The sequence below is a fragment of the Numida meleagris genome, chromosome Z (assembly GCF_002078875.1).
Source record: "Numida meleagris isolate 19003 breed g44 Domestic line chromosome Z, NumMel1.0, whole genome shotgun sequence".
Taxonomy (NCBI): Eukaryota; Metazoa; Chordata; class Aves; order Galliformes; family Numididae; genus Numida; species Numida meleagris.
Window position 1 is genome coordinate 21,330,738 of NC_034438.1, and position 21,925 is coordinate 21,352,662.

The 21,925-nt window shown below is 41.7% G+C and overlaps 2 long non-coding RNA genes across 9 annotated transcripts in view; one reads left to right on the forward strand and one right to left on the reverse strand.

Annotated features, from left to right (window-relative positions):
• LOC110389721 overlaps positions 1–15,040 on the forward strand; it is a 42,308-nt gene extending 27,268 nt beyond the window's left edge. For 6 of the 8 annotated variants that reach the window (XR_002433350.1, XR_002433344.1, XR_002433346.1 and 3 more), the window contains 4 exons: positions 1,606–1,662; positions 8,570–8,656; positions 13,139–13,335; positions 13,643–15,040. This is a non-coding gene — a long non-coding RNA (uncharacterized LOC110389721). The remainder of the gene's footprint in view (positions 1–1,605; positions 1,663–8,569; positions 8,657–13,138; positions 13,336–13,642) is intronic. The other 2 variants (XR_002433345.1, XR_002433348.1) reach the window with 1 other exon arrangement.
• LOC110389723 lies at positions 1,676–12,452 on the reverse strand. Its single transcript, XR_002433353.1, has 3 exons — positions 9,231–12,452; positions 6,195–6,766; positions 1,676–5,994 (listed from the first exon to the last, which is right to left on the reverse strand). It is a non-coding gene; the product is annotated as an uncharacterized LOC110389723 (long non-coding RNA).

A 21,925-nucleotide genomic window follows, 5' to 3' on the forward strand; every position in this document is an offset into this window, starting at 1 on the left:
TAGTGAATCAGTCATTAATATTTCAAACTATGATTTTGAATGCTTGGTTTGAACATCTCTGTGGGAGTGTTATTCTTTAATCCTTTTCTTCCTGACAATTAAATCATAAAGAGCAAAGAAAAGGAAAAAATTCAATGCTAAACTAATGTTACTGCAGGTGGAGTGATGTCATCTTCTAGGCAAGCAGAAAAAAATGTTTGAAATGCTTTTTATTTTCCTTCTAAAACAATAAGGGGAGAAGAAAGATTTTCTCTAGGATTATCAGGCTGAAGCCTAGGAGGCTGAGGTTCAAATTCTGACTCTAGCTTGGGAAAACTTGTATATCTGTGAGACAATTGCATCCCTCCTTTCCTACCATCTCTTTCCCTCTTTCACTGACTTTTCTGTTCAGAACATCAACTCTGCAACTTACCAGTAATACACTCTGATTTTGACTGGACATACAAAGAGTGACTACATAACAAATACTCTAGCTGACAGCATCTCTGGGGAAGGAGAGTGGTTTCATGGGTGCTTCTCCCCTTACAAGAAATAAGGGCTCTTGGAAAACCCAGAAGGCAAGACAACAAATTCAGTATGGTTTGGTATTTATTGTAAATTGCCATCCGCTTCTTCCACTGGTGGGAAAATAGCCACAGTGGCGAGGAGAGCAGTCACAGCCTTGAGGCTGCCACTGTGCTGCTCTGCAGTGTGCAGAAGATTGCCCTGGGGAATTTCCCCGTGCAGAGACATTTCCTTAACTTTTGGAGATACTTCTAACCACAGCTCTTTTTTAATGCAAAGAGCACTGTGCTTTGTGGTAAAATGATCAGCAGTGAGTATCAGAATTTGCCAACAGCATACAGTGTCATAACCTGTGTACTCCATGACACGGTCTCATGGTAAAAACTGTGTTTCTGATATCAGCTGTTTCTAAACATGCCCTTAATCTCATGGCAAATCCCAAATACGAAGATGTAAAGTGAGGAAAATCCCTTTTGTAATGAAGACACTGAGGCAGCAACATGCTTCATTTTTTTTAACAATCCGATGGGCAGATGTTGATTTATTCTGCCCATCTACATTTTACCAGAGTCCTTTGTTTTAGTTCTCTTAAAAAACATGGAGCAACTGAAGATAGACATATTTTGTTATTAACCTCTACAATTTAATTTAATTTTGTTAAACTCACTAATTTGGAACTGCAATAAGATACTTCAAAATCTATTTTTTGAATGTGACTTATCCAGCATTTCATTGGTTATCTGGTTTAACATTATAGTAATGCATAATAAAACTCAAGCCTTTGAACTTAGAATGTGTTAGTGTTGAATATTTGCTGCAAATCAATAGACAAAACTAAAAGTAATTAAGATGATCTTTGGAAATAAAGTTTCAGACAGATTTTTGATGCATGGAAAGATGACTAATGACTAGAAAATCACAGAAAAGAGAAATCATTGCTTAGATAAAACATTATTTACTGGGTGGGGGGAGGGTAATTGTAATATCATTTCCATGTTCTCAGTGGATAATGAAGACAATTACTGGTTGGAAGTGTCACTTCTCTGAAATACAGTTACTAACTGTAGCATGGTTGTTCCGTTATCTTTTCTTTAAAACTAGGAGGGAAGGTGGAGGTTTCAGCTTGCTCAAAGTTTAATGCATCTGTGGAAGAGATGGGTAAGTACAGTTGCTACAGAGCTGAGGTCCTCTCAATTCAGTCCTGAGTAGCTTTACTGGGCACTCCTCATGAAATTAGAAAATGGTACATCACTCTTCCTCAGATTAGACAAATAGTTGTTGACTCTGTGCACCTATTTCAAACTTTTCTGTAAATCTGTTATGTTCAAGCACAGGTTCTAGCTGTTTCTGCATTGATTATAAAGCTAACGTAAGTGTCTGCTTAGTACCGTGTGTGCTTGCCAATGTCACTCTCCTTGCAGTTTGAAATGTGCGGCTCTTACCAAGTCAGTAAGAACTGATGAGGTGTGAGGCAAGGCTTGATCCGTACTGTGTAACAACCTACAGCGTGATTAAATATGTATGAAAAAATTTAGGCAGGTAGGAATCACCAGACAGCAATGATAACTTTTCATTTTCTGAAGTTACTTTTAGACTTACCATTTTAAGAATAAGGTATAATTAATACTATTTGGAACACTGGGTGCTGGCAGCCAGGTACAGGTTAGATCCTCACTTAGTTCTTTGTAACATGCCAATTCATTGTCCCAATCTGCAAGATTAAATATACAGACTAGAAAAGACCCATCACCAACAACTATTTACCATCAACAGGGGCAAGAAGACTAGGAGAATGAAAAGACAAAAAATATAAAACAAGCTATATCTTTTGTAAAATGAAACAAGTAGCTGCTGTATGAGCCTTATGCCATGTTTATTCTCAAGGCAAGCAGCTTACTAACATTTAAACAAGGGACAGAGTCATTTAAGAGATTAAACATGATCAGTCATGTTTCCAAGTAAAACAGATGTAGAAAATGTAGAAAAAGGACCATTCTCCCTATGTTTTATGTTTCCTTTGAGATCTCTTCTGTGCCAAACAACGCAGTGCGGAAATACTTGCTTTCCTGCAGCTTCAGTGTTGTGACACCTTTGAGGGGCACTTCTCTCCCACAGCAGTGACAGTTTTGCTTCCTGCTTGCCTCTGCACTTATTTAGCGCTTGAACTGTTTTTCTTTAAGTCTGATTTGAGTGCCTTCGTACTGTGGGAAGCACTACTGCATTCCCTGGCATAAAATAATTTCTGGAATGCAAGGAAGCATTTCTATCTTTTCATCATCTGTTGGGGTAACTTTGAGGAACGCTCTTGAAAGGTAATTTTCCTGTAGCATATGACAAAATTGCTGTGCACCTCTACCCTAGCATACCTTCGGTTTTTGCCTCCCAGCTCTTTTCTGTGGTTTCACCCCTGTCAGGCAGTTCCTGTTGTGCCCTCAGTGTCTCTGCTAATGTGACAGACTGGGAAAAGGAACTGTGTGGCACCACTCAGCTGTTTCCTGGAACATGTATGAGACAGTGCCTTATGGGAGGTTGCTCCAGATCCTCAGAGCAAACCACGTCCCCTGGGGAGTCACTATGGCTTGAGGACCTTGCAGAACAAGGAGCATCTGCCTTGTGTGGGGGAAGATCCTGTTTGTTGGCAGGGCTACAGACTGGATGTGGCAGTAGCTTTGTCGGTAGCAACTTACTGAGTGCTAAACATGAGTTTGTAGACATTTTGGAAAGTGTAGGCTGGAACTGAGGGTCTCATAGACCTCACATCTTAGAAATTAATTCCATGCAATAATTTATTTCTTAATTAATTTTAAGTGTGGGGGAAAAAAGAGAGGGCTTGCATTTTGGTGATCAACACCGAGGACAAATGTGGTATTTCTGCAGTGTCCAACCTGTAAAAATTACTGGGGAGTTTCTTGCAAATTATTATATCACTGTAGCATAGGACTAATTTTCAGCAATGGAATGGATTGACCAGACTCCAGAATTAGTCCAAAATTATCAATCATCTCTCTGTGGAGTTTAGAATAATTGCTGGAGAACCATAGACTGCTGTAAGCTACCAGACTCATAAAAATCACATTACAAAGCAGGAACGTGAGTTTTCACACAGAATGACTTGTGCTTAATTTTTGGTAAAAAGGAGTTGGTTGTTTTTTTGTTGTTGTTGTTTTTTTGCAGTTGAGCATATCTGTGGTTCAGCCAAGGGGAATTTGAACACTGATGATGTTCTTAAAGGATCCATTAGTCTGTAGTGGTTAAGCATACTTTAGTATTTCAGAAATCTCTTATCAGAAACTGTAGTCATAAAATCTGACTGTTCTCCTTTTGCTTTGTATTTTACTGTCTGAAGACTGTCAGAAGAATCAGCCCAAGTATCACCCACACTTTTCAAAAAAAGGTGCAGAAATGAAATGTGGGTGGTTTTTTTCTTCTTTTTTTTTCAGAAAAGTAGATAAGGATCTCAAAATGCATGAATACTCAATGTAACTATTTTTTCATAATGAATAGGACCTTGTCTTTCTTGTATGTAATGAGTTTAGTAAGCTGCCAATAAATTTATCAGTATTAAAGAGGAAATGTTTGATATTCAATTAGTAAATATATGTCTCTGGAATTAGTATTACAGATCAGTTATCAGATTCAGCCAAGTTATGTGCTAAAAGATTGGTCCTCCTCTTTTCCATATTCAGAATGATTTCTTCATTTAACCTGAATTACAAGCTATCCTTGGTATTTACTTCAATGTTCAGGTGTCAGTTATATATTTAAATTAACAGCAGATTTAGATGAGAAAGTATGTCAGTATAGCTCTGAATTAAGATCACCATCCCCCAACACCTCTTTCTCCTACCAGAAGAAATGTGCATTTCCAATGAAATTTTGATGCATTAGTTCATAGGCATGTGCAGCTTCCTTTTTGGAAGGTGGAGATCAGGTCTTGCTTGTTTCTAGAGCAATATGAATAATTAGGGAATTCTTTGCTTTCTAGTCCAACAACCAAACCAAATCTTGCTCACTTGCATGGTGCTGTAAGAACCAGCAAAAGGAGCAACTGCTTTCATATTCTACTCTTCTTTTACTCTGAATTGAGCCTTTCATTGGCTTGGTAATTCTTATTTTCTTTTAAAGGAACACCTGGAAAAAAAAAACCTTTTTGGAACTGCTCTAACACTTCATGTCAGTACGTTTGTAATATGCCACTCTTGAAATGGGTGAAATATTAGTTCTGGAGAGGTTGCTGAGGATGAAATCTAATGAAAATCTTTTCACCCTTCTACATAATTTCTGTTAACTTCTTCTCCAGATAATTTCTATTAACTGAGATCCAAGTGGTGACCACACTGTTGCAGACCTGTCTCTGCGTAAAGAGTAGGGGCTTGTGTTGTTTTTCATGCTCTTGATCTTATCAGAAAAAAACATTTTCCCCTGTGAGAGAATTTAAAAATAATCAAGACAAAATAGTAGCAGAGTATCTTTTATGTATAGAAACTGTGTATTAGCTTACCCCACACCTGCTGCCCCAGCCAATATACTCAAGTCCTGTATTACACTCTTCAGCTGACAATACCTTGTTACTGTGTTTTCACATGTCCTACAGTTGTGAGATTTAGTGTACGTACACATTCAGTTTATTCCTATTCATTTTTGGTTTTACTGTACTGCTTTCCCTGAAAGAAGATATATATTGTTAGCTCCCCTACACCTTGAAATAGTTTTAGGTTTGTACCAAGACAGCACTCGGGTGTACAAAGAGAAAAATTCCCCTGTACCAAAGATATCACAATCTAATTTCCTCTTTAAAACAAAGAAACAGAAGGCAGACAGATGAGGCATAGTTTTTCCACTCTAGAGTTGTTTTTCTTCTCATTTGTCTGGTATTCTCAGTAGCGCTTTAAAATTTAGTCTAATGGGATAATAGCAAGGCTTAGAAAATAATGCGTGGCTAGTATCAGAAAAATACAGTCTTACTATGATGTCTCATCCAGTACTATGTACTAAAAAATGTATTTTCCCTGCTGTGGCTCTTAGCAAGTAGAATTATTTCTGCCTACAATAAATTCAACATGACCACTAGCTGCTATGAAATACCCTCTACTGATACATATTTGAATGATCCATTTTGCCATTGACAGTAATGTATTAATTAAATCTAAACCGTAAAAGTTTGTCAATATCAATGTTACAGATGTTAGTGTCCTTCAAGGAGGCCACTAGGAGGCCCCCAGAAACTAGAAACAGGGATAGACCGTGTGCCTGCAGCCCTGCAATGGTGAGGCAGGTCTTGTGAAAGGGTCAGAAATTCACAGCTTCTACATTCTGAATTTCAACCAAAAAGCCCTGTGCCATATTTCAAATGCAAATCACTTCAGCTGACAGATTTCCATCAGCAAAGGTCTTCATCTTTGTCATTAAGTAGTTACCATGTGAGAAATGTTTACGCACCTGGAAGCTGCTTGCAAAATGGAAAATCCCAGTTTAAACAGTCACAGGAATCTAGGAAATAAAAAAAGAATGCATTTAACAAGGCAGCTGTAAAATAAATAGGAAAATCTGTTACTAATTGTAGTTTCTCCTACCCAGAGACTTTAATCCAGTAATGACTTACTTAAGTCATACATCCTTGTCTTTGAGTAATCTTAAGAATTTTTACTATGTATAAACAGTAGTAAGTCAGGCATCAAATCAAAACTCACCTGCTGCAAATAAAATGATAGCTGCAAGCAGAGAGTTCTTCATCTTCTCTGAAAAAAAGCATAATGATTACCATCAACATTACACTGTCTATAGTCTATTCTCTACACTTCCTCTTCTAACTTCCTTTTCAGTCCACTAGCTGTAATTGCATTGGTTGAATTTAAATAACCTGCTTGTTAATGTGATGGACTTTTGAGTTTCTGTTTATTAAATATGTTTACAAAATCCTAACTTCACATTTGTAAAAAGTAGAAACTGTCACCCTTGCTGTCTGCAAGAAGTCACAACAAGATTCTTAAAGGTGTATAAGATATCAGCAGTGCAAATTCAGTAGGTGATTTAAGCATCTTCAAAAGTCTAGGCTAAATGTCAATGTGAATTAGAGATACTGACATCAAAAGTCAGGCAAAGTTTGAGACTTACTCTAACATGAATGTTTGGATACTGTAGAAAAAATAGTAGCAGCAGAACCTGCCTCTCTTCTCCTTCTGCCTTCTTTTCCCACTCAAATTAACATCAGCACTGCAGATATGCTGTATCTTCGTTGTTGGTAGCAACACTGGGAGCTGTACTGTAGATAAAAATGACACATCAGGTGTGACTATAAGCTCCACATTTATGAAGTCTGATCACAGAACATTTAAAATAACTCTGGGCACAGAAGCCATCAGAACCAACATAGCTGTTGCTGCTAATGAAGTTAAGGGAAATTTTCAGAAGATTTCAGTACTCTAGGGAAATTTCCCTTCTGTGTTTAGACAGCTGCAAGCAGAGACTGGATTCAGACCTACCTGGTGATAGGCAAATTTTTAAATTATCTTGGCAAACATAACGCATTTCAGGTTGAGTATTAAATAGCAAATATATATATATCTGTTTAAAATGAATCACTTGTTTAAAAAGAAAGGTATGGGCACAGTTCTGAGTCTTCTGTACTGTGGTACTGTGTGACTAATTGCAACAGCGATATCAGATTTTCTGAAGGGCACGTTCATGAAATACAAATGAACATTCAATTCTACTGGGTGTTACAGGGAGTTTCCTACTAATGAAATTGTATGGGCTTGGGAGCAAGTTCCAATGATGATGTCTGGTAGACAAACATTGTGCATGCAAAATTAAAATCCCTCTTACCTGAGAAATCCAAATATCTGCCGTAAGAGCACTTCTTACAAAGAACAGAAAGAGGATAGTGGTAGTTTATGAGCAGTAAGGAAAAACTGACAAAGGGGTAACACAAGTCATAGATGAGAGAGCTTTTGATAGTGGGTTGCAGAGTTCCAGCCTCAGGGTAAAATAAAAGTGCCCAGGTGGCCAAGGCCAATGGCATCCTGGCTTGTATAAGAAATAGTGTAGCTGCAGGAGCAGGGAGGTGATCCTCCCGCTGTACTCTGCTGTGGCGAGGCTGTACCTTGAGTATTGTGTTCAGTTTTGGGCCCCTTGCTACAAGAAAAACAGTGAGGTGCTGGAGTGTTTCCAGAGAAGGGCAGTGAAGCTGGTGAGAGACTTGGAGCACAAGTCTCATGGAGAGGGAACTGGGATTCTGTCTGGAGAAGAGGAGGCTCAGGGGAGACATTGTTGCTCTCTACAACTACCTGGAAGGCAGTTATTTGGCCTCTTGTCCCTTGTAACTACTGATAGCACTAGAGGGAATGGCCTCAAGTTGCACGATGGAAGGTTCAGGTTGAATGGTCAGAAAACTTTCTTCTCTGAAAGAGTGGTCAGGTGCTGGCACGGGATGCCCAGGGAGGTGGTTAAATGTCTGTCCTTGGATGTGTTCAAGAAATGTTTAGATGTGTTACTAAGGGACATGGTTTAGTGGGGAAGTATTGGTGATAGGTGGACAGTTGGACCAGATGATCTTGGAGGTCTGTTCCAACCTTGGTGATTCTACAATTCTATGATTCTAACTATATACATCAGAACAATCACATTTAAAATAGCCTATCCCAGATAGAAAGCATGTAAGTCAGTGCAACAGCAGGAAACTGGATCCAGCACGCATACTGAAGAGAAGGAAACCCAATAAGGCAAGACCATATGATGACTGGTGGAGCTCTAGGTCTTGGTATGAATGTTACTTCCATTTAAAGAGAAAAAAATCAACTAGAAGAAGTACAGAGAACACATTGCCAATCAAAACAAAGGACAGAATCTTATAAACAAGGGTTTGTCATAGGAGTAAGAACCTGTTTTTAATTATAGCTCAGGTATACAGTTCCCATAGTAACCTTTTAATGTATAACAGAAGCTGAGCTATTAATTCTGAAATTTGTTTTGCATAGGACTGCTTTTTCAAGTGTTTAATATTTTGGCTCTTCTTACGTGGATTTGTGTCAGAGTTGTATATGACTTAAATTTTTCTGTTATTCAGACCAGGATAAATTATGCCATCTTCAGTGATAAGCTCAAAATTGCAGCAATGGTTAGAAGAGACCACCATCTTTTCTTCTTCTGTTCAGTAAGTGGTTTCTCAGACTTATGCCCTACTATAGGTGTGGTTAAACATTTCTCTCAGTGTTTTTCCTTATTTGCTTAAATTCTGATTAAAAGACAATGGCTATCAACCTCCTCAGTATGCTATCTTAAGCTCTTCCATTTAGCCTGGACTGCATCATGTAAATTAATAGAAAAACCCAAAGAATCTTTGTGCTCTGCCCAGCTTCACCTGTTAGCTGTTACACTTCAGAGGAAAAAGAAGCTCCAAAGATGCGCAAGCATGGTGACGAATATCTTACCACCCCCTTTGTCCTGCTTTATACCTGTGGAGTACATCAAAAGGAGAATGAGGCAACCTTTGAGCTTCAGAGTACATTTTTCAAGCAGACCTTATGCCCCTGGATGCTAATGAAACAGAAGGGATCTGTAATCTTGTGTACTCAGAATCCTAAATACATTCTAAGGCAGTTTGGGTTATGTGGAATAGGCAAGCTTATTAAAGCACATGCAGAGTCTGGTAGGCAACTGAAGCAGAAAGTAGACTGCAAATGCATTGCACCAGCAAAGGAATATCTCACTTGTACTTGAAGACTTACCTTTTCTGAAGTGCAGGCAGTTGAGGTCTTCATTTGCTTCTGGTTGAGTGTGTTTATTTTTGTTCTCAATTAGTTTTTTGTTTATCTGATGAAAAAAAAAAAGGTTTATATTGACTACAGTTGATCTGTTTTGTGCATATTCAACAAATTCAATATCATAAAAAATTCCAACTCAATTTTGGTCTATTAGTACTACATGCTGAAGTCCTGTATCGTTCTTCTATGTGTCTAAGAAAGAGCTACACTCACAAATTGTTTTTGCAAGTTATTTCTTATATATGCTGTTTCCAATGAGCAGATATGCAAGTCTGCAAAAGATCTGACAGATTGTTGCAGACTACTTTTTGCCAGAGAACAACTTCAGTGTCTGAATTCAAAGAGCAATTCTGATACGGCCTTTGAAAAAAATCCCACTCAGCCTTTGGCCACACCCCCTGGGGAAACTTGCTGTGACAGGGAGTCTCCAACACACTCTGTTTCAACCTTTTCAAGTTGAAAATCAAGAGGTTTAAAAAACCCAAGTATAGATGAAGCATAAATGTTGGCAATTAACTGAGAAGCTAATGTGGATTATGGAAGAACCAGCATTTTTTATATTTTTTATATTTAGGTGAAGATTCCTTGGAGGAAAGAAAAAGGAGAAAACTAAATTGATTTTATCAAGACCAAATGTGAAGTAAATTCTGCTTGTACAGAGTAGACCTAGGGTGTCACCACTGTGATGCCAGATCTCCCTAAATATGAATGCAGAGTTTTGTCTGGTGTGTCAGAAGGAATACTTACAAGAACTGAGGCAACACAGTCAGATGAGACAGGCAACTTCTCTTTATTGCAGCATCGCAGCTAGTGCTACAGTCTTGTTTCCTGGTTAATTGGAGGAAATCTTCCCTGGCATATTTCAGACCAGCAGTATGAAAACAGTGTTCAATAGGCACAAGCTGGCTGAATAGTGTACAGAAGCAGTGCCTTAAGTATTGTGTTTTGAATTGTAAGCAAGACCTTTGCATTTCTAGATCACCTTTAATCGTGTCTTACTGCTCTAGTTTGGTTGGGCTAGAATTAATTTTCTTCACAGTAGTTCATATTGTCCTGTGATTTGGACTTGTAATGAAAATAGCGCTGATAACTCTGTGATGTTTCTGTACTGTGCTGCACAGAGCCAGGGACATCTCAGCTTCTTGTGCTGCCCTGCCAGTGAGGGGACTGGGGCTGCACATGAGCTGGGAGGGCACATGGCCAGGACAGCTGACCTAAATTGGTCAAAGGAATGTCCAGTACCATGTGGTGTCGTGCTGAAGAGTGAGAGTGGGGAAGTTGGCTGAGAGACCTGCTGTTGCTTGGTGACGGGCTGAGCATCAGTTGGCTAATGGTGAGCAAGTGTGCTGTGTATCATTTGCTATGCTTCTGTTGTTCTGTTTGTTTTGTTTTGTTTGTTTTTTAATTTTCTTTGGTGGTTTAAAATAACACACAAAATATTTTTTGCTATTTTTTGTACAGAACAGAAAGCCAAGGAAGGGCTAAATTTTCCAAACTGAGGAAGTAATGTCATGGTTTCAATTATTCCCCATGTCGGTGATTGGAACAATTACTCAGAAGGTGCATTTGATTGGACTTACTTTGACTACCTGAGGGCTTTTAATATGGGACTAACTACCATGCTTTAGAACATGCTGGCATGGACTGTTTTGGATCTCTCCATCTAGATTACTCGGCTTTATATCATTGCTAATTCAGAAAAATCACTTGAGCAAGGATTGGTGTCTAGTTAGTCACATCTTATTTTAGCATCTTAAATGTAAATATTGAACATCAGATTATGGCCCCTTGTGAATGAAATAGTTCCGACCATAAGCTGTGTAAACTCATGGAATTCTTGTCTTTCTTTTAATGCAGTGTGAATTCTGACAATCCATCTTATCTTCTAGCTTAGTTCTGCTGCCATTAACACAGGAGAACCAGGGGGATTGTGACTCCCCGAATTTAATGCCCTGCTATCATACATAACCACTTCTTGCAATCTCTGTCATGAACTGAAATCATTCAATCTTAAAAGTTGTTGGGATTTTTTGGTCCTCACCACTCATGACAGAGGCTGTTCCTAAATTTAGAAATCCCTGGTGAGCCTTCCTTCTAGCTTCTAGCTTATATTTATTCCTGGCTGAATTATAGTTGTACATTTTTCCACCAACTTCACTCAAAACATTTGCTTTCCTCCCTCACACTATCAGCCTGTATTTTCCTAGGTTCTACAAGTTGTTCTCTCCAAGACTATTATTATGAGAAAAGTACTTCATTTTTGTGATTATCTCATTAGCTTATCTCTATGTATTCTGATTCTCTGATACTTTTCTGCTTATGAAATAGCACTAGAGAAAAAAGCTCTCTTAGGCTGTTGCTGGTTTTGTCCCTGTTTTATCTCCCTTTGGTCAGGGAAGTTATCACAGTGAAGCATCTTTCTGCTGATTGCAGGGGGCCAAGTTTTCATTTCCAAGTTGGTGAGGTGTGAATAAGCAATCGGTTGCAGAGTGTGACAGGTTCTCTGAATGTTGAGACACCCCAGCACAGAGAGGAGGCTTCTTTGAATGCTGGAGCATGCATGGTGTACATGTCACAGCACCTTAACAAAGGTGCAGACATGGCTACAATGTGTAGCCAATGCATATAAAATCATAGGATCATAAAAACATAGAATCTTAAAAGCATAGAATTGTAGAATCATAGAATGGCTTGGGTCAGAAGATCATCTAGTTCCAACCCATTGCCATGCGCAGGCCTACCCCCCACCAGCTCAGGCTGCCCAGGGCCCCAGTGAACCTGGTCTTAAATGCCACCAGGGATGGGTGTCCACAGCTTCTCTGGGCAGCCTGTGCCAGTGCCTCACCACTCTCTGAAAGTAGGTCTGTTTTGGTTTTAAAAAAATAATAAGCATATTGATACAAATCTGGTGATATCTTTGATAAAAACAAACACTTCAAGCAAAGCTACCCGAACAGTTTCTTTTTCCCTACAGTACAGTATTATCAAAAAGCCCTCTGCAAATTTCATTTTCCCATTTCAAACAATGCATAACCTGTTTAGCTCTCTCCAGTTAGAGAAGTTTACTTTTCTACAGAGGGCTACAAAGATGGTGGAGGGTCTCGAGAGGAAGATGAGGAGCAGCTGACGTCCCTGGGTCTGCTCAGCCCAGAGCAGAGGAGCTGAGGGGAGGCCTCATGGCGGCTGCAGCTCCTCACAGGGAGCAGGGGGGCAGCGCTGAGCTCTGCTTTCTGTGACAGCGACAGGGCCCGAGGGAACGGCATGGAGCTGTGTTAGGGGAGGGGCAGGTGGGGCTAGGGACAGGGTCTGCACCAGAGGGTGGTCGGGACCTGGGACAGTGTCCCCAGGGCAGTGGTTACGGCACCGAGTGCCGGAGTTCAAGGAGCATTTGTACAGTCTTCTCAGACATGGAGTTTGAACTGTGGGTGGTACTGCATGGAGCCAGGGGCTGCACTCTATGATCCTTAGGAGCCTCTTCCATCTTGGGAAATTCTACAATTCTAGGAAAATTTTCAAAGTATTTTCTCCTGCATTCTGAAGAAAAAAACATGAATTAAGGTCTGTCAAATGTTGGTGGATTGACTTAAAAAATTCTGAGCAATATGATAGGGGAAACAATGTGAAAACAGCTGCATGAAGTGGTGGAACTCTGCATAATTATCATAATTGCAAGCTCCTTTTTTTTCATAGGCATAGGGGAAAGCTGTGGAAAACAAGAGTTGTATTAGGACAGAAATGAAATGCCAGAGTAAACCTGAACTGTAGAGGAGATAAGGAACCTTAAAATGGGGGGAGTTTGGATCTAATCCTCATGGTGTTTTCTTATTTATATTATACATTTTTTTAGTGCTCTGTTTTCTCTTCAAAAACAGGTTATTGGTAAAAAGCAATATACAGTCAATATGTGGACTCCAGTGCTCATCTGGATATGAGAAATACATAAAAGACAGACATTAAAGGTAACAGAAAGTATCACTGCAAGACAAGGAGAGACTGCAGGCCATTGAAAATGCATCATCATAGTTTGTTAGTTACAAAACTGGACTATTGGCAAGGCAAGAGCTAGGAGGTGAGCTGACCTGCTTGTGGTTCTCTTGTTAGAGTCTTTCAGTTCCTTATGAATGCTCAGAGGGAAGTTGATATACATGGATATCTGGATAATATATATAATTTTTCCTGTAAAATAATGCAAGAATGGATATATATATACAAACTAAAAAGTGATTCTACTCTGGATTAACACAGCTTGCAGTGTTTCAGGGCAATTGACAATCATACTGAAGATACAGTTGTTTGAGAGATTTGCTTTGGTATTGTGGTTATAAGAGGATGTGAATGAAATCTGCTATCTTTATATACCACCCTGTTTTTCACAGAGGTAGGGGCTGGAGGAACAAGGGAGCTTGCCTGATTGCTGGGGAAAGCAGTCTCTGACAAAGAGTGTCTGATCATCTGAGCACCGCCTCACCCAGCGCTGGAGCTTATCCTCCAATGGGAGTAAAACAGATTGGCTCTGAATGGAGGGAAGCTGAGATGGTTTTCAAAAGCAGTATTTCTTTGCTTCTGAAAGAGGGAAGCTATGGCCTCGTTTGTTTGACCCCACTTGCCGTGGGCATCACTTCAGCCTTAAGAGAGGCTGGAAAACTAAGTCCATGCTCAGCCATTAATTCAGCTTTCTAAAAGTGAAACAAAGTGAAGAAGCTTTCTCTTATAGGAGGAAACAGCACTGCAACAGATAGCAACATTTTTTTTTCATTTGTCCCTTCTGCCTTGGGTTCTGAAGTGAAGTGAGGAAGCTTCTGAGTCATCACCTCCACTCCTATTGAAGTTGTTTACTTTCCTGTTTGTAAATTTGTCAGGCTCCAACTTAAAACTGATTGTTTCTTATTCACATTACTCCTTACAGAAAGCTATTCCAGAACTGTGTGCCTCTGAGACATAGATGGAAAAAAGAACTGAATTTCCAGTTTTCCATTTTTTAATGGTTTAGAGGAAGAATTATAAAGAAATATAACAATTCACTTTTCTTTCTTTCCAATATTCATTACAAGGGAATTTGATCTTGGAAGACACTGCTATGTTTATGTCTTTTGAGTGATTGTGACAGTAGCCCTCCATACCATGTTTAATGACAACTCAGAGCCTTGCAAGACACAACAAAGACATCTTGTAACTTAAAAGGGATTTTGACACAAACATTTCATTGCATACCTCAATAAAGAGGGTCTGGATTTAATTTTATTATACTACATTGCAAGTGACATCACAAAGGCATAACACAAGAAGCTTCGACAACCCAAAACTTTATGAGATGGACTAGTCTTTAAAAATGTCTCTTTTTAATCAGTAACATGGGCAGCTAGTGAAATGAAAAATCTGACTTATATCTAACATTTCATACTGGCTCTTGATGACTCTGTTCGCTGTTTTCCTCAGTTCCTCCTGATGTTTCTTGAGTGGTTACCAAAATACCTAGAATTTTCCACTGAGTAGGCAACTATTGGTTTTCAAACCAAGCATGATTCAAACAGTGTCCATGGTTCTGTGTAAGGCATGATGAATGGAATGGAGTATCATCATCTGGGTCCAAGCCATGCTATGAGAGCCACACATGTTGTTGTACAGCTGGGGCTACTGCTCTCAAGCTAAAGTTGGAATCAGCATGTCTCTCTGAGTCCTTCTGCAGTGATCTCCACTTGGGCAGATAGATAGCAGAAAAGCTTGTCCTTCTGCCTCCCCAGTTCATAAATTTTCCAAATAAAACATGAATGTAAGTTATGTGAAGATCTCTTAAATGTGTTAATGTTTCACTGTGACACAAATCCAGTAAAATATTTTTGCTTAACTGAGTTTCTGAATCATGAAGAGTAAGAAAAAAATAACATACACATCACAGATCTGAAACTTTGATAAGTTTCTGAGTACTGTTGTGTGGGCTTCGTACATCTTTATATAATCATGTTCTCACTCATGGTACTGGATAAGTTTTGCACAAGAAAAGAAGCAGTTAATGGAGGGAAAAATCCAAGAAAGGTCACATTTATTTACATTACTTTATTACAACATACATAAGGGAAAGGGGTTTTTTCATTAAAAGTAATTTAAAAAGTGAAAATTATTGTGCAGACTAGAAGCAATTAATTTGTGTCCTGTACTTGTTAATCTGCTCACCTCAAGGAAGTTTATCTTCAGAGATCAAAAGACAAAAGTCAGACTCAGAAATATGTTCTCTCATGTCACATTGCATGCTTTAAATAGCAAAACTTAAAGCTTCTGTTGAAATACCTTTTTAGGGTCTCCATGGAGACAGTGTTGTCTTCGCAAAAGTGTTTTTGCAGGGTACAAGAGCTGAAATTCACAACAGCTTCAAACTTCCAAATTGTACAAGGAAACTTTTCTTTTTTAAAATTAACTTAAGACAACAGGGCAAAATCTACTGGGCCATTTCTAAATTACTGACAAAACAGAACGCTGTTGTTCGAAAATACCTTTTCAGAGTACTGAACAATGAAGGTGCATGATTTTAACTAATGGTAATAAGTATCAGTATTTCCCACTGTAGTGGGAATCAGAAGTGTTAAGAATTATCAGGTTAAATCTTGCACCATGTGCTGATGAGAATTTATCTGCAAAAGTCTTGTTTGTGTAACCCCTACACTCACATAGTGCTATCAGTCATGGACAAGCTAAGTAGGTTAAGCTTCTTGAGGATAGGTTTTGGGTTTTTTGTTTTTGTTTTATAGGGAAAAAAGGCAATTGAGATTGTCTTTCTGTGACACGTATTTGAAAATCGTTTTTTGAAATAGAATACAATTTCCAGTACAATGAAGCTTTATTGTCCTGGCACTCTAAAAGGCAACATTCATGAACCAGAGACAATCATGATTCGGAGTAGAGTGGCTCACAGGGAGACCAGTAGGATGCCTTCTCATCAACTTTCAGATTGTGTCAGTTTCTGAGCTTCTGTCCTTCTTTGGTCCCTTCTAAAGAAAGGTTCGTCAAGGCTGGTGTAGATTTGCAAAATGTCATTAATATTTAATATTTTTCTGAGAAAAAATTGCTGTCAAAAATCTTCCTCATCCATTTCTGTGTCTAGGTCTATTTGTGGTACATTTTGTATACAGTAATGAAATAAGTTACATTACTGAACTGCTTATAAAAACACAAGTGAATTAGCTAATTTCCCAGACATGTCAGTATCAAATTGTTAATAACAGCAAAAATGCAAAATCACTGTGGAGCTTTAAAATAGCTAACAAACCTGAGCTGGAGTCCTGCAGACAACAGAATTTTTAAATTTGACTACAACGAAATAAAAAAGTGACACTGTCATTTTCAAATCTGGCTCCCTAAAGCCAGTCCTTTAGGCAAGCACATGCATCCATGGTTTTAACTGGCTTCTGAAAATTAGCTCCTGAAAACCAGTCTTATTCTGCAGATAAAGGAAATACAGGACTTCATGAAGCCCAGGGTAGAAAATATAGGCTCAGCTTCCTGTGCCTGCAAGAATTCATCATACATAAGGCTTCAGACATTCAAAAGTCAGTGCTCTGCTGCTGCTGAGATGTTGGTGGCCCAGCCTAGCACCTCAGGGAGGGGCATGCTGTCCAGCTGCAGGAGGATGGGTGTGACCTACAGCCCTTCATCGGACACTAGGCAAAACCTGTGGCTTCCTCCTCTGAGACTTCATGGCAGCCTCTGTTTTAGGTGCTGGCACAGAGCCTGCTGCTGGTCCTTGGCCCAGCCAGGCCCATGAATCCTGCTGCTCTGCCAGCTCCTGACACCGCTTGTGGGAGTGGATTTTGCTTTTATTACTTCACAGTGACACCTGCTGGAAAAGACCCCTCGCTTAGGCAGGTAAAGTGTATCTTTAGTATGGATTAAACATAAACTGAACACCAGCAGATTATGTCAAGTTGGGAAAAGGACACAGAAAAGTCTAGTGTAAGTGAAAAAAGATCAGAAAAACATTGTAAACATTATGAGAGCCACCAGACCCCCCTAAAGTATCCTGCTGTGTACTCCTAAAGACAAGAAGTAATTGTCAGCAGTTTTATGCCAGAAGTCCTGCTCCACCCAGGTCTTGTCCCAGCCCCTAGAGCTGACAATGTAGAGGTGCATCATGTATCTCTCCTGCAATTTCTGAGGGCCCTGAAATCCATTCCCAGACATCTGGGTCTGATGCAAGGAAGGAGGGGTAGTGGCGTGGCTCTCTATGTTAGAGAGTGTTTTAATGTTATTAAGCTTGTGACTGGGGATGATAAGGTTAAATCTCTATAGGTAAGGATCAGGGGAAGGGCTGACAAGGTGGACATCCTGATGGGGATCTGTTATAGACCGCCTAACCAGGATGAAGAGAAAGATGAGGCTTTCTGCGAGCAGCTGGCAGAAATTGTATGATCACCAGCCCTTGTTCTCACTGGGGGACTTCAGCTCCCCTGATATATGCTGGGAATACAACACAGCGCAGAAGAAGCAGTCTAGGAGGTTTCTAGAGTGTATGGAAGATAACTTGCTTCTGCAGCTGGTGAGAGAGCCTACCAGGGGAGATGCCCTGCTAGACCTGCTGTTCACAGAGAAGGACTGGTGGGAGATGTGGAGGTCGGGAGCTGTCTTGGGCAGAGTGATCATGAAATGGGAGAGTTCTTGGTGGAGTCAGGAGAGAGGACAACAAAACTGCTACCTTGGACTTCTGGAGGGTGGACTTCGAATTGTTCAGGAGACTGACAGGGAGGGTCCTTTGGTAGTCAGTCTTGGAGGGCAAAGGGGTCCAGGAAGGCTGGTCGCTCCTCAAGAAGGAAGTCCTGAAGGCACAGGAATGGGCTGTCCCCCTGAGCCGCAAGATGAGCTGGCGGGGAGGAAGACTGGTGTGGATGAACAGGGAGCTTTTTCTGAGGCTCCAGGAGAAAAAGAGAATTGACCTCCTGTGGAAGAAGGGACAGGCAACTCGGGGAGAGTACAAAGAAGTTATTAGAATGTGGAGCGAGAAAATTAGAAAGACAAAGGCCCAGCTTGAGCTCAACTTGGCTACTGGGGTAAAAGGGAACAGGAAGTTCTTTTACAAATATATTAACAGTAAGAGGAGGACCAAGGAGAATGTCCATTCTTTACTGAATGCAGCTGGGAACATGACCACTGAGGATAATGAAAAGGCTGAGATTCTCGGTGCCTTCTTTACATCTGTCTTTAAAAGCCAGACCAGTTATCCTCAGGGTACTCTACTCTCTGACCTGGAAGTCTCACATGGGGAGCACAAGGAAACAGTCAGAGACCTACTATTGCACCTGGACTGCTGCAAGTCCATGGGGCCAGATGAGATCCATCCAAGAGTGCTGAGGGGACTGGTGGAGGTGATAGCCAAGCTGCTTTCCATCATCTGTCAGCATTCTTGGTCAGCTGGGGAGGTCCCAGAAGACTGGAGACTTGCCAATGGGACTCCCATCTACAAGTGACTTGCGGAATCAAACTCTATAACCCCAGGTTAGGTTATAAAGCAGGTATGTTTATTCAGCACTGCGCACACACACTGGATGCGAGGGGGTCTTCACCCTGCCAAGCTCGCACATCCCCAGAAAAAAGTTTAAAAGCCAAACTTATACATATTCATTGGGCTCGGTTACATAGAATCATAGAATCATAGAATGGCCTGGGTTGAAAAGGACCTCAAGGATCATCGAGTCTCAACCCCCCTGCTAAGTGCACGGTTGCCAACCACTAGACCAGGCTGCCCAGAGCCACGTCCAGTCTGGCCTTGAATGCCTCCAGGGATGGGGCATCCAGAACCTCCCTGGGCAAGCTGTTCCAGTGTGTCACCACCCTCTGAGTGAAAAAATTCCTTCTAATATCTAACCTAAATCTCCCCGGTCTCAGCTTAAAACCATTCCCCCTTGTCCTATTGCTACCTACCCTCACAAACAATCAATCCCCCTCCTGTTTATACGCTCCCTTTGAGTATTGGAAGGCCACAATGAGGTCTCTCCAGAGCCTTCTCTTCTCCAAACTAAACAAGCCCAGTTCCCTCAACCTTTTCTCATGGGAGAGGTGCTCCAGCCCTCTGATCATCATTGTCGCCTTCCTCTGAACTCTTTCCAAGAGCTCCACGTCTTTCTTGTGCTGGCGGCCCCAGGCCTGGACACAGTACTCCAGATGGGGCCTCACAAGAGCTGAGTAGAGGGGGACCACCACCTCCCTCTCCCTGCTGACCACTCCTCTTTTAATGCAGCCCGGAACATAGTTGGCCTTCCAGGCTGCCAGCACACACTGCTGGCTCACGTCCAGCTTCTCGTCCACCAGGATCCCCAAGTCCTTCTCTGCAGGGCTGCTCTCAAGGAGTTCTTTCCCCAGGTTGTATAAATACCTGGGATTGCCCCAGCCCAAGTGCAATACCTGGCACTTGTCCTTCTTGTTGAACCCCATTAGGTTCTCGTGGGCCCACTCCTTCAGCCTGTCCAGGTCCCTCTGGATGGCTTCCCTTCCTTCCAATGTACCGACTGCACCACTCAGCTTGGTGTCATCTGCAAACTTTCTGAGGGTACACTCGATTCCATCGTCTATGTCATTGATAAAGACATTGAAGAGCACCAGTCCCAGGACTGAGCCTTGGGGGACACCACTCATGACCGGCCTCCACCCTGACATAGAACCATTAATCACAACCCTTTGGCTGCGATCAGCCAACCAGTTCTTAACCCACCAAACAGTCCATCCTTCAAATCCATACCTGTCCAATTTAGAGAGAAGGATGTGGTGAGGGACCATGACAAAGGCTTTGCAGAAGTCCAGGTAGGTGACATCCGTCGCTCTCCTCACATCCATGGATGCCGTCACTTCATTGTAGAAAGGCACCAGATTGGTCAGGCAAGATCTGCCCTTGGCAAAGCCATGCTGGCTGTCTCGGATCACCTCCTTGTCACGTATGTGCCTTAACATGTCTTCTAGGAGGATCTGCTCCATGATCTTCCCAGGCACAGAGGTGAGGCTCACCGGCCTGTAGTTCTCCAGGTCATCCTTTCTCCCTTTCTTAAAAACGGAGTCATGTTTCCCTTTCTCCAGTCTCTGGGGACTTCATTGGACAGCCATGATTTTTCAGATATGATGGAGAGCGGCTTGGCAACCACATCAGCCGTCTCTCTCAGAACCCTAGGATGGATATCATCCAGCCCCATGGACTTCCACACATTCAGTTTCATGAGGAGGTCTCGAACTTGATCCTCTGTTACAGTGGGACAGAATCCGCTCCTCTCACCCACACCTCGAGGTTCAGGGTCCTGGCAGACACGGGGAGCCTGACCACCAGCGAAGACCGAGGCAAAGCACTTATTGAGCACCTCAGCTTTTTCCATGTCTGAGGAAGCCAATTCTCCATCCTCATTTATCAGAAGTGGAACACTCTCCTTTACTCGTCTTCTCTTGCCTATGTACCTGTAGAACACCTTCTTGTTATTTTTCACATCCCTAGCCTAGTTTAGCTCTACCTGTGCCTTGGCTTTCCTGATCCTATCTCTACACATGTGGACAACAGCCCTATATTCCTCCCAGGCTATACAACCCTGCTTCCACTTCACATACATTTCTCTCTTTTCCCTCAGTTTAAGCTGTAGGTCCTTGCTCAGCCATGCTGGTCGCCCCCCTCCTCTGCTCGATTTCTTTTGCAGGGGAATGGAGAGCTCTTGTGCTCTCAGGAGGGTGTCCTTAAAGAGCTGCCAGCTCTACTCTGTTCCTATGCCCTTAAGGACAGTTTCCCAAGGGATCCTACCCAGCAGTTCCTTGAGCAGCTGGAATTTCGCTCTCCTGAAGTTCAGGGTCCTGACTTTACTCTTTGCCAGGCCTGCATTCCTCCAGATCTCAAACTCCACCAGGGCATGATCACTACAGCCCAGGCTACCTCCAATCTTAACCCCTCTAATGCTCTCCTCCACGTTGGTGAGCACCAGGTCCAGTAAGGCTTCACCTCAGGTCAGTCATCTAATACCTGGACCAGGAAGTTATCCTCAACAGACTCCAGGAATCTGCTGGACTGCCTGCCGCCCGCCTTGCCGCTATCCCAGCAGATATCCGGGTGGTTGAAATCCCCCATCAGGACAAGAGCCCATGAACGCGACACCTCCTGCAGCTGGAGCAAGAAGGCCTCATCAACAGGCTCCCCCTGACCAGGTGGCCTGTAACAGACCCCAACCACTAGATCTCCTTTACCGGACCGATCCCTGACTTTAACCCATAAGCTCTCAACCTGCTCATGGCTGTTACTCAGACACAGCTCTTCACAATCTATCCACTTCCTAACGTAGAGGGCAACTCCGCCTCCCTTCCTGCCCTGTCTATCCCTTCTGAAGAGGCTGTAGCCCTCAATCAGAGTGTTCCAGTCATGGGATTCGTCCCACCATGTTTCCGTGATAGCAACCAGATCATAATTTTCCGAGCACATCATGGTTTCCAGTTCCTCCTGCTTATTTCCCATGTTGCGTGCATTAGTGTAAAGGCACTTCAGCTGGGCTTTCCGGCACACTGCCTTTCTAGAGGGGCCCTCCCTCAAACTTCCAGAAGAAATCTGAAGTTCTCCCCCACTGCTTCCTAAAGCCCTAATACCCTCTTGTGCATGCTCACGTGTTACCATAGCCACCGACCTCACATCATCCCTTGTGTTCTTCCTACAAAAGGGT